We start from the raw sequence: 11,088 nt of genomic DNA on the forward strand, positions 1-11,088 counted from the left end.
TTCTTGTAGAATTTATCTACACGAGTTCAGCCTTACTCAGCAGTTATATATACATACATACATACATATATATATATATATATATATATAATATCTATATATATATATATATATAATATATATATATATATATATATATATATATATATATAATATATCCTACCGAAGGAAGTAGTAGGGAAAGGCATCCTCATCTTTCAACAGTTTATTAATGCCGACGTTTCGCGACGAATTCCAGGTCGCATTTTCAAGGCTCATATATAAAATTTACGAACATTAATAATTGATCTAATTTAATTTATATTAAAAATGTCATGGCAACAGCTCTCAATACAGTAAAAAGTTAAAAGGTAAAAGGTAAAAGGTAAAGGTAAAAGTTTAAAAGTTAAAAGTTAAAATTGAACAGCACCTTCAAAGTCAGACATATTAAAAGTACAGGACTTCACTAAAATTTCAGAAACACCACCATAACAAACCAAAAGAGTAAACTGACACAATATAGGTAAAAATACAGTGAGGCAGACCTATATTGTGTCAGTTTTACTCTTTCTTTTGTATAGGTAGGTGTTTCTGAAATTTTAGTTTAGTCCTGTACTTTTAATATGTCTGACTTGAAGGTGCTGTTCAATTTTAACTTTAACTTTTAACTTTTACCTTTTACCTTTTACCTTTTAACTTTTTACTTTTTACTGTATTGAGAGCTGTTTGCCATGACATTTTTAATATAAATTAAATTAGATCAATTATTAATGTTCGTAAATTTTATATATTTTTAGCCTTGAAAATGCGACCTGGAATTCGTCGCGAAACGTCGGCATTAATAAACTGTTGAAAGATGAGGATGCCTTTCCCTACTACTTCCTTCGGAATATATCTTCTTTGAGCTCCAGCTCCGGCCCTTATGTGTAATATAACATATACATATACATAATACAGAGCATATACATATCATATACATATTACATATTACATTATACATATACATATACAGAATCCATCTACATTCTTATACATCTACATCTACATCTACATTCTAAACATCTACATACTACAAATCCTACATCTACATCTACATCTACATCTACATCTTTAACATCTACATCCTACATCTACATCTACAAATCTACATCTACATCTACATCTACATCTACATCCTACTAAATACCATATACATATACATATACATTATACCATAATACATATACAATATACATATAAACATATACATTACATTTAGTCCAGATACCATATACATATACCATATACAAATAATACATATACATATAATATCAATTATTATTATATAATATAGTTATGATATATTATATATTAATATCTACTAAAAAGGAGCCCCCATAAAAACCCCAAAATATAGAGAGAAAAGTACTATATTTCAGAGACTGCTGTCTCCCTCTTCAGGTAGATGAATGAAGAAAAGTTTGCAGAAAAGGTGTTATTTATACCAAGAGGTCCATCCACAGGCAAGCCAATTTAGGTCACCTCCGCTGATAATCTTCCTTTAATCTTCTTAAGTGTTGGTTGAATGAAAACCTCGTCGATCGTATCTGAAATCCATGCTCCTTTGAGATGTTCATTACCTGCCTCTCTTTTATTAAGGCCGATTCCATCATCTGACTCTTGTACCAGCAGTTGCTGCTATAAATTACACGTGACAAATTCAGTTTATTCTATGGTTATGTTCATTTATATGGTTGAAAATAGCCAAGTTCTGTTGTCCATACCTAACTGGCCGTTTGTGTTGTATTAGTCTCTGGGGAACTGATTTACCTGTAAATCCGATGTAAGATTGGTCACAGTCCTGGCATGGGATTTCGTATACCCCAGTGTCCTTGGGAGATGTCTTTTGTTGGACGTTAATCAGGGATTTGGCTAAGGTGTTTGGGTAAGTAAATGCAAAAGGGTTAGATTTTCCGAGGGTGTGGGTTACTCTCTTAATCGTGTCCAGGTGAGGAATTTTTATTTTATTGTTGGGTGTATCTCTGGTCTTGTCTTTAGGGGGTCGTTAGAAAATTACGTTTGCTTTGTGAATTGCTTTCTCAATTATATGGTCAGGATACTTTAAAGACAAAAGTTGCTTGCGAATTAGTTCAAATTCTTTTTCCAGGAATTCTGGGGAACAAATTCGCAAGGCTCTTAAGAACAGGTTGCTAGCTACACCTATCTTGATAGTAATGTCGTGATAGCTAAAGTAGAGAATGTATGAAAGTGAGAACGTTGGTTTTCTGTATATGGTAAATTTGTATTCCGTCGTGTCTCTGATTATTAAAACATCAAGAAAAGAAATTTTGTTGTCTGTTTTTCCCTTTTTTCACTCAACTTTAAATTTGATGCTGGGCACTAATGCGCTTAATTTCGAGAGGAATTCATTAAAATTGCCCCACCTATTATCCCAAAATGTTAGGATATCATCCACATATCTCATCCACAGCATGTTTTTGGGTTTTATTGCATTTATTACTGTAGTTTCAAAGTATTCCATGTACAGATTGGCTAAAACAGAACTTAAAGGACTACCCATACTACACCCGAATTTTTGCTTGTAGAATGATTCCCCGAATGAAAATACGTTATTAGATGCACATAATTCAACTAACTTTATTATTTTGTCAAGCGCCAATGGGAAATGATCTGAATAGGGGGATAATTTTTCCCTTAAAAACTGAAAAACGTCCTGTACTGGTATTTTTGTGAATAGGGAGTCTACGACAAGGCTTAAAAGTTTTATGTTGTGAAGTGGTATATGTTCTTCTCGGAATTTGTGACAAAAATCTTCCGAATTTTTAATGTGACTGGGAGAAAAAGTGTCTAAAAAAGGGGAAAGGAGGCCAGCTAACCATTTAGAAATTTTGTAATTGAAAGCTCCGGCACATGAAACGATGGGTCTGAATGGAAGATTGTCTTTGTGAGTTTTGGGAAGGCCATAAAAGTAGGGTAATTTAGGATTAATTATTTTAAATTTCTCTAATAGTTCAATACTCTTTTTGTCTTGGCCAATTAATCTTACTTTCCGAAAAAATTCTGTGGGAACGTTTTGGAGGGGATTTTTCGTCAGTTTTTCGTAAGTGTTTGTGTCGGTAAGGAGCTTGTTGATTTTGTCGAGGTAGAAGTCTTTGTCCATTATTACGATTTTGCCGTCTTTGTCGGATCTACTTATTATAACATCTAACTTTTTTAGCGAGTGGATGGCTATCATGAATTTGTTGGGAACAGGATATTTCTTATGTAGGTCAGACTTTTACGCAAGTTAAATAAGCTAATAGACAATAGCGCATGGAATAATCGTGAGCAACAAGACAAAGTTTTAAACTTATCCAACACCCCCCTTACTGTAAATCAACATTTAGTTTTAAATTTAGACTTATCCTTTGCCCTTATGCCAGACAGCAAAAACAACCTAGATTTCATAGTGGCTTTTGATAAATTCTTATCTGACAAAAACTACAGCCGTGAAGAGTGTTACTAAATGCTTTAACTGACCTACATAAGAAATATCCTGTTCCCCGCAGATTCATGATAGCCATCCACTCGCTAAAAAAGTTAGATGTTATAATAAGTAGATCCGACAAAGAAGGCAAAATCGTAATAATGGACAAAGACTTCTACCTCGACAAAATCAACAAGCTCCTTACCGACACAAACACTTACGAAAAACTGACGAAAAATCCCCTCCAAAACTCGGAAAGTAAGATTAATTGGCCAAGACAAAAAGAGTATTGAACTATTAGAGAAATTTAAAGTAATTAATCCTAAATTACCCTACTTTTATGGCCTTCCCAAAACTCACAAAGACAATCTTCCATTCAGACCCATCGTTTCATGTGCCGGAGCTTTCAATTACAAAATTTCTAAATGGTTAGCTGGCCTCCTTTCCCCTTTTTTAGGCACTTTTTCTCCCAGTCACAGTAAAAATTCGGAAGATTTTTGTCACAAATTCCGAGAAGCACATATACCACTTCACAACATAAAACTTTTAAGCCTTGTCGTAGACTCCCTATTCACAAAAATACCAGTACAGGACGTTTTTCAGTTTTTAAGGGAAAAATTATCCCCCTATTCAGATCATTTCCCATTGGCGCTTGACAAAATAATAAAGTTAGTTGAATTATGTGCATCTAATAACGTATTTTCATTCGGGAAATCATTCTACAAGCAAAAATTCGGGTGTAGTGTTGGTAGTCCTTTAAGTTCTGTTTTAGCCAATCTGTACATGGAATACTTTGAAACTACAGTAATAAATGCAATAAAACCCAAAAACATGCTGTGGATGAGATATGTGGATGATATCCTAACATTTTGGGATAATAGGTGGGGCAATTTTAATGAATTCCTCTCGAAATTAAGCGCATTAGTGCCCAGCATCAAATTTAAAGTTAAGTGGGAAACAGACAACAAAATTCCTTTTCTTGATGTTTTAATAATCAGAGACACGACAGAAAACCAACGTTCTCACTTTCATACATTCACTACTTTAGCTATCACGACATTACTATCAAGATAGGTGTAGCTAGCAACCTGTTCTTAAGAGCCTTGCGAATTTGTTCCCCAGAATTCCTGGAAAAAGAATTTGAACTAATTCGCAAGCAACTTTTATCTTTAAAGTATCCTGACCATAAAAATAAAATTGAGAAGCAATTCACCAAAGCAAAACATAATTTTCTAACGACCCCCTAAAGACAAGACCAGAGATACACCCAACAATAAAATAAAAATTCCTCACCTGGACACGATTAAGAGAGTAACCCACACCCTCGGAAAATCTAACCCTTTTGCATTTACTTACCCAAACACCTTAGCCAAATCCCTGATTAACGTCCAACAAAAGACATCTCCCAAGGACACTGGGGTATACGAAATCCCATGCCAGGACTGTGACCAATCTTACATCGGATTTACAGGTAAATCAGTTCCCCAGAGACTAATACAACACAAACGGTCAGTTAGGTATGGACAATAGAACTTGGCTATTTTCAACCATATAAATGAACATAACCATAGAATAAACTGGAATTTGTCACGCGTAATTTATAGCAGCAACTGCCGGTACAAGAGTCAAATGATGGAATCGGGGGGGGGCCTGGCCTTAAATAAAAGAGAGGCAGGTAATGAACGTCTCAAAAGGAGCATGGATTTCAGATACGATCGACGAGGTTTTCATTCAACCAACACTTAAGAAGATTAAAGGAAGATAATCAGCGGAGGTGACCTAAATTGGCTTGCCTGTGGATGGACCTCTTGGTATAAATACCACCTTTTCTGTAAACTTTTCTCATTCATCTACCTGAAGAGGGAGACAGCAGTCTCTGAAATATAGTACTTTTCTCTCTATATTTTGGTGTTTTTTATGGGCTCCTTTTATTAGATAGAATTCTGTTGTTACAGAACATTTTTTACCAGTCATATATATATATATATATATATATATATATATATATATATATATATATATTTGTGTGTGTGTACACAGTATACAAGGAAACAGGGGAGAAGTCTTATGGCACATTTCCAAAGCTTTATGAGCGACGATCTGGGGCTTTGCCCCATTATCACATCAGGTAGAAGACAAATACATTTAAAATAGAATATAAAAAAAGACTCATATCTAAAACATCGACCTACAATTATAATAAGAATATACAGGACATAAAACACTAGGAAAAGTACCATATCGACAAGGGGAAGAAGACGAGTGACTAGAACAGTAAACAAAACATCCCAAGTAAGTGTGGCCATGCCAGGTAAAGGGGTAACAGTAGTCTGATTCAGGGATGAGTTCAAGCACATGTGCCAGTACTTGTGGACAATTATAAGTACTGAAGAACTTGACAAGTACAAGTACAAAAGATTTGCTTGGTACATAAGTCAAAATTTAGTGCCTCAGTGGCGTGGTTGGTATGGTCTTTGCCTGCCTCCTCGGTGGCAGATTCTCGGGCATTCCATTGTAGGGTCAGACATGTGTATTTCTGGTGATAGAAGTTCACACTCGACGTGGTTCGGAAGTCAGTGACTTAAAGCCGTTGGTCCCGTTGCTGAATAACCGCTGGTTCCATGCAACGTAAAAACGCCATCAAAACAAACAAAATAAAAAGTCTAAGTAATTAACAGGGTACTTAAGTATAAGTATTTTTCAACAGGCATCTTAAATTGTTACACACATGTTTATTTCAAATTAGGTAGCAAATATCCATTGGAAAAGCATGAGGTAATATATTATAATGATCTTTAAGGAATGAATATAGCTCTGCCATCAGTAGTATCTGTGTACTTCTCAAATTTTAGATAGTGATAGCGAGCCGCCTCAGTCCACTGCAGCTAGAGGTCAAGAGCTACCCACAGGGCATCAAGAGATACTCATGGGGCTTCGTGAGTGAAAATTATCAAAAGTGTGCCAGCTCATAGTAAAGGTAAAGGAAAGGTAAAAATTCCATTAAATTTCCTAGTTCGGTTGATAATACAAATTTAATAATATGAAGTAGATTTAGTTCACAAGTGATGACTGTTGCCTCCTAGTAAGTATTAATGGAAAAAAAAAAAAAACAAATTTTTTTCCCCCATTGCATAACATTCGTGGATGTTCTAGAAGTATAAATTGGGGTGGTTGAGGTTTGAAGCTTTTTATTGAACAGCTTATGTCAGTTGTCACCTCTTTTGCCTTGTTCTAGCACCAAAGAGAAAGAGAAAAATTCAACATCAGAACAAAACATTGTCTGGAAACAATTTTTTGAGCCGTGTTCTGACAAATTTGTATTTATAGACCGAAATACAGTTACACACTCCAGCAGCCATGTAACAAAAACCTAAATACAAAATGGAGGTCAAGACACTGATTGTGTTCGATATGAAAGTCAAAATATTCGCATGTACTACAGCGCAATATCAGACCAAATTACATTCTCAGAGATGGTGACACGAACATTTCACAACGTTTTATTACAAATCCCCCTACCCCTATGCGCGGTAGCGTCCAGCTAGATCATACACCATACCCAAAAGTTGCCAGATAGTCTAGTACTAGTGCTATACATTAGTAGCTATAATTGATGTAAACTTGATATTATTGCTACTATTATCTAAAAATTTAAATCCATACTTCTTATACCTATTTAAGTAAACTATCCTATTATAATCTGCTAAGCCATAATAAAAACATTATGGATATTTAATTATCTATGCTAATATACCTACTATGATTTGATTCACAGCCGGTGTCCCGATGTTTTTCCGGAATAAAATTTTATCAACGTAACTGACAAAGATAACACTTTGTCACAGGGTATCTTACATCCCTACCTAATTTTTGACTGTATTCTGTATTATGAAAGTTGCATAATTCTGGTAATTATATGAGTGACACCGACTTCTTGTAGACATCGCCAGCAAACGCAGAGGAATGTCTTTCGAAGATATAATGACGTAACTTATGATGTCATTAACTTGCCTCCTTCTCAGTGGATAATTGGATATTCGTGAAAAAGTCTCAACCTCAGGCAACAATGAAATACAACCAATACTCCTTGTTTATACTTTGTAGTAGTAGTAGTAGTATATAGGATTTATGCCATGAGGTCGAGTGCTAGAATCCTTGAAGAAAAGGATTTCCACAAGCAATCCGAGAAATTACTTTCTATCACTATTTCTCTATTGAAAAATTATATAATTAAGGATCAGTTAACAAAGTTGAGAAAACTTTGGCATTTGTCGTAACTTCTTTGGTATTTTTCCTAATATGACGGTGACGATCATTGTAATAAATAGAGCATATATCTTTCTGCACGTTATGGAGGTCAACAAATCATGAAAACTTGGTAGCCTTGGATGTCCCGATGTACTCCTTACAGCAACCCCCCCCCACACACACACACACACAAAAAGGCCCTATCATTCATTTACCTGTTCAAGCTTACGCAGGGTTTGCCACGGGCCTCCTCACTTCTAAACAATTGTGCAAGTCGAATCGCAAAAGCTGTCCTGCAACCACGGGAACAATGACTTATCATAGTCGCCATTCTTGAAACCTTGACAGGGCACGAATATTCATTCAGGATTTCAGAGACAGCCGTTTGTTGTCATCATCTTGTGGGAGGAGTGGGGACGTCTTATGTTTACGTCACGTATAACTTTGAACGCATTCGTTACAGTGTTCCGCCACTGGCTTCGGCTGCTTCATTTTACTCCTATGAATATAATTTTGTGTAATATAAGTAATAAAGAATGCTGCCGAAAATTAGGTAGGGATGTATAGATGGCTAAGTAATATCTTTGTCAAATGCAAAGAAAAAAGTTATTCCAGAAACACACCGGGACAAAGTATCTGAATCTCATAGTACATAATTATTACTGCACTGTACTTGAAAAATAATTAAAAGTACTCTATTTTTCAATTAATTTTGGCCCAAGTACAAAATATTAAATATAAGTACATTAATTTTTAAAATCTGAAGCACAAGCACAATTACTCAAAATTTTGTACTGAAGTCCAACTAACAAGTACGTATTTGTGCTTGAACACAAGCCTGGTCTGATTGCTCACTTTTGGAACTAGCTTTTTGTGTATGTGTGAAAAGCAATACGACGACAGCAATCTGTTGAGAGGAAGACGCCTGTTTAAGGATTTTAAAATCTTCGTACTCTATAATAAATCAATTTATTTTCTCTATGTTCCCGAATACTATATATTTCTGGAGATGACAACCGGACACCTGTAAGGCAGGTCACCCTCCTACCTAGACTGTGCTTAGGGTTATCTATGCGAACCTTAAGAAGCCTTCGTGGGTGCTGTGTCGTGTGTTCGAGACACTTCGGTACTAATCCATTTATCGCTTATAATTCCCTTTCGGTGATATTCCCGAAGTAACCTGAATTGGATATTAAACATTCGTAACCTAATGATTATATATGGATGCATTATATACATATACACATGTATACGTACGTATATATGTGTGTGTAAATGTTTATCTATATATATATATACATATATATATATATATATATATATATATATATATATATATATATATATATATATATATTGAGCTAACAAAATTTGCGGGTATAGACTAGCATAGAAAGACCATTAACGGTTTGCGAGTGGAAGGACATATCTGAGGCCTTTGACTTGCAGTGTACTAGCAACGGCTGATGATGATGATGATGATGATGATGATATAATATATATATTATATATATATATATATATATCTATATAATATATATATATATTTACTAATATATTTATATAATATTTCTTTAAGATTTATATTGCCTTTCATTGTCTTTCCTTGTACTATTTCACTCTACCTTCAGTAATTTCTATAAAAATCTTATGAGATTACGTGCCATGCCTGTATCAGAGATGATCGTGTATAATTGGATATAATTCAAACTACGACCTGGTCCGAAGTCTAGGCGCACATGCTTCGTGTGTGGGTTACATGTTTGGTGCTTATAAGTTTTATTCCATTACCGAATTGTAATTTCAGTGTACCTACCGATGAGTCATTCACCCTTCCTTCCTATGTTTTTGTTTTAGCTATTTTTTTATACACAGTATAGATATATATATAATATATAATATATATATATATATATTTGTATATATGCAGATACATTTACATATGTACGTATACATGTATGTATGTAATGCATACATATATAATCAATAAGCTACAAATGTTTGATATCCAATTCATATATATACATACAAACATACATTATATATATATAAATATAATATATATATATATATATATATATATATATATATATATATATATATATGCATGTATATATGTATGTGTGTGTGTGTATTCAGTTATTGTCCATTTTCCTTTCAAAGAACACCGATTAGTCAAGCATTATACTTTGTTAATGTAATGTATGTGAGCGAGAGACAACGTATTATTATAAGTCTAAACTACATCAGACTTTGAAAGTTGTTGGCGCTCCACACTCATCCTTGTTCTATTTTCTCACTAAACGATTTTTACATTTGAAATACTCTGACCGTTAATCCTTCACCTCCTTTTTCTAAGTAAGAATCACAAGCATCGAAGTCACAATAGCACTTATTTATTTATTTGTTTATTTGATTTTTGCTATCAGCACGTTTTTGTCATAGTGTGTGTATGTGGTATGTTTTACACATTTCCCAGTCTAGTCAATACAGATCGCTTGCATTAAGGCAACGTATGTTAATATATGAGTTTTCTAGACAATAACCTTCCCTGTATTTTTTGTAATTAATTTATTTTTCTTAACGAGGGGCTTCTCCTAAACTTCAAACAAATGGGCGAATTTATTTCATAGCAACAAAACTGGAGTTCAAAGTCACACGCAAACCGCAGAATCGTGTCGATCAATTGATGAGATACAAAATTCATGAAAAGCTTTGAGCTATCATTTATTTGCATGCCACAGAGAAGGAATGAAAAACAATAAGCAGAAACTGCGCCAATCGTTTACTTACTGTATCATGTGGAAAATACTTTCGAGACTGCAAGAAGGTCGGATAATGGCAATTAATCAGAGTTGGTTGGGCGGCGGTGGAGACCCCTGGAAAGATTTACGCTGTTGACTCCTCACTTATTTCATCAGCACTGATATGCAGTTCCCGAAGTTACTACGTCCCAGCGCTACTGTAGCGGTGTTCCAACAGTTCCACTACCGACCGGAAGCCGTTGCTAGTTGCTACCACACCTGCGCAAACTGACTGTGATGACATCATAACGCTGAAATCTACTTTAAATATTCTCTTCTTTAAATGTCATTAGATGGTTACACGGTCTATTGTAACCTGTCCACGAATCTATGTAAAGTTCACTTGTAGAATGGCACGAATGTGATTAAACCTTTTTCACATATCTTGTCCTTAATTGTTCAATTGCATCACTTTTGTCTATGTAAATTAAAAAAAATTACGGTTTCAGAATAGGAAAAATGAAATGATTAAATAAAAGGACAACCTGAGAATAAATCAAAGTGGGCTAGCGTTGGTAAGCTCAAGTGGGAGGGGGCGGATGGGAATTTTAATATCGGGGGCGGGGAGCCTTTTAGCACTGAGAAAGTTTT

At 34.7% G+C, this 11,088-nt stretch overlaps 1 protein-coding gene across 2 annotated transcripts in view; it reads right to left on the bottom strand.

Annotated features, from left to right (window-relative positions):
* LOC135216876 (uncharacterized) overlaps positions 1-10,619 on the bottom strand; it is a 97,776-nt gene extending 87,157 nt beyond the window's left edge. The window contains exon 1 of one of the 2 annotated variants that reach the window (XM_064252393.1): positions 10,487-10,619. The gene's annotated coding sequence lies outside the window, so the exon portion shown is untranslated. The remainder of the gene's footprint in view (positions 1-10,486) is intronic. The other variant, XM_064252392.1, reaches the window with a different exon arrangement.
* Positions 10,620-11,088: the final 469 nt, after the last annotated feature.

The sequence above is a fragment of the Macrobrachium nipponense genome, chromosome 6 (assembly GCF_015104395.2).
Source record: "Macrobrachium nipponense isolate FS-2020 chromosome 6, ASM1510439v2, whole genome shotgun sequence".
Classification (NCBI taxonomy): domain Eukaryota; kingdom Metazoa; phylum Arthropoda; class Malacostraca; order Decapoda; family Palaemonidae; genus Macrobrachium; species Macrobrachium nipponense.